General features: G+C 34.9%; 1 long non-coding RNA gene across 1 annotated transcript in view; it reads left to right on the top strand.

Annotated features, from left to right (window-relative positions):
• The window catches only part of LOC106525928 (uncharacterized), a 101,608-nt gene extending 98,921 nt beyond the window's left edge, over window positions 1-2,687 (top strand). The window contains exons 3-4 of the long non-coding RNA XR_001311191.1: window positions 1,698-1,932; window positions 2,435-2,687. This is a non-coding gene — a long non-coding RNA (uncharacterized LOC106525928). The remainder of the gene's footprint in view (window positions 1-1,697; window positions 1,933-2,434) is intronic.
• Window positions 2,688-2,702: the final 15 nt, after the last annotated feature.

Raw genomic sequence — 2,702 nt, 5'->3', positions numbered from 1 at the left:
GATATTATGTCAATACAATACAATAAGATTTGATAGGATACGATGTTGATATGATACGGTGTTGATACAATAAGATACGATACGATGTCGATACAATTTTGATAGAATAAGATTCGACACGATACAATGTCGATACGTTATGATACAATTCGTTACAATACGAAGTCGATACCAAAAGATTCAATATGATATGATGTTGAAATGATATAAGATTTGATAAAATATGATCTTGATACGATAAGATTTCGATGCATTACGATAAGATTAGATACAATATGATGTCGATACTATGTTGATATGGGAGGATTTGATACGATGTGATGTCGATGACGTTGATACGATAACATTCTATATGATATAATGTCGATACGAAAAGATTCGATATGATATGTCGATACAATACAATAAGATTTAATACAATATGATGTCGATATGATAAGTTGTCAATATGAAACGATAAGATTTGTTATGATACGAACTTGTTATGACATGATCAGATGTTGATACGATGCAATAAAATTCAATACGATATGATGTCAATACGATAAATTTGTTACGATACGAAGTTGTTACGATACGATAAGATCAGATGTCGATACRATGTGATAAGATTTGATACAATACGATATTGATACAATAAGATTCTTCATGATGCAAAATTGATAGGATACAATGTCGATATGATACGATTTTTTAGGATAGTTCTTACAATACGATAATACATTAAGAATCGATACAATACAAAGTCAATACGATACGATATGAAAAAATAAGATTATGATACGATAAGATTTGAAACAATACATTATCGATGTAATAAGATTCTTTGATACTGAGTTGATACAATATGTAGATATAAGATTCAGATATGATGTCGATACGACACAATATGATTCGATACGGTACGAAGTTGATAGGATAAAATATCGATATGATGAGATTTTTTACGATCCAAAGCTGATATGATACGATGTCGATACGATAAGATTCGATAAGTTTATTGAATTATTTTGTGATTTTGAGTTTAGTTAGTTAATAATGTTAAAACAGGACAACAATTTTAAACAAATATAAATTTATGGATTTCAATTTGATTTTGTTTTAAATGTTTTAATATCAGTTTCATAATAATAAACAAACAATTCATTACAGTCCCTGTGGATAATTTTAATGTATTTTCTTGCCCATATAAACTGAAACTACATTAAAAATTTGAGAAATAAAGTTTCTGAAAATTAAGCAGTAGCACCATAATACTTGCTTTAAATAAATATGTACAAACATAAAAACATGACAAACTGCAGGATTTTCTGAATCAATATTAAATTGATTAAAAAACAAACATATTGCACAGAATGATTTTTTACCCACCCCTAATATTAGTATAAAAATAAAATAATTCCCCATTTACCTTCTACTATACACAGTTTAATGCCACTAGTGAAAAACAACAAAAAATATAAAAAAAAATAACTATCGCCTCGCCTCTAACAGATTTTTCTTTGTATAACTGAACTCCTACAGATAGAAAAATGCACATAATCAGTCTTTTWTTGTCTCATTTCTTTTTTTTTTAGATTGAGTTAATCAGAATAACAAACCACAGTAGAGTTAATAATCAGAAAAATAAATGATGTGTAAAGTAATATTACTGTTATTATCTTATTGGCTCATTTTGTTTGTCATTTCCTCACCAGCTGAGACGGGGGCCGGCGTGACGCTCAGAGGAGCTGCTGCTCTGACAGGCAGCGGCGCCGAGACACTGATGGTTTTTGTCAAGCTGAGGCGGTAAAACGCTGCAGCGACCCATAAATATTGAAGCTGCCCAGAGGCCGCTGACCCGCTCRGGATGATGGTGTCTAAAGGTCCGCTCTGAGAGAGGACAGGAGGAAGAAGGTCAGGGCTGCTGCATCTGATGAAGTGCTGCCAACAGTAGGTGGAATAATGAAAACGTAAACAGTTCAAAGACTCTCTGCTTCCACACTGTAATCTGATGCACACAACTACACACAAACTACACAACAACTACACACAAACATGTTTGTAAAGAAACCTGACGAGTTCTGCGTGACTGACCGAGCGTTACACAACCACACAGACTAATGAGCTGGAAATGGGTCAGTCAGTAGCCTCACACAGTGCTTCTGTGGAGGTTCTGTTGGGTTGGAGGAAATAAGTGAAGTGCAGCCGACACAATTCTGATATGGGCTGCAGCAGCCGAAGAGTTGCCTTCAACCAGCCGAACATCTGCTCGGCCTGCAGATGGAGACGGTTTGAAGATCCACTGATCTAAAACCAACTGATACATCCTTGTTGTCTTTTTGTCTCCTTATCTGTACTTTTGGTCTTTATACGCTTTCCTTAGTGTTTTATGTATCYTAAAACTCCCCGTATGTCTTTTTTGTCATTCATGGAAATGTGGCCAATCTATCAGGATGTGGATGCAAGAGGCAATGCGACCCCAGGGTGATCAGAACAATAAAATGCTTCATGTTCAGCTCTAAAGCTCCTGATGTAGACGTGTTTCAGGTGACTATCAGACACCTGTAGGTCCTCTAGATCTAATACCTAATACATGTGCATCCTTTTTGTCTCTATGTCCCCTTGATGCATCCTTTTTGTCTCTATGTCCCCTTGATGCATCCTTTTTGTCTCTATGTCCCCTTGATGCATCCTTTTTGTCTCTATGTCCCCTTGATGCA

The sequence above is a fragment of the Austrofundulus limnaeus genome, unplaced genomic scaffold (genome assembly GCF_001266775.1).
Source record: "Austrofundulus limnaeus strain Quisiro unplaced genomic scaffold, Austrofundulus_limnaeus-1.0 Scaffold248, whole genome shotgun sequence".
In the NCBI taxonomy this organism is placed as follows: Eukaryota; Metazoa; Chordata; class Actinopteri; order Cyprinodontiformes; family Rivulidae; genus Austrofundulus; species Austrofundulus limnaeus.
The sequence above is the reverse complement of the archived record's forward strand: the minus strand, read 5'-3'. Positions and strand labels throughout refer to the sequence as shown.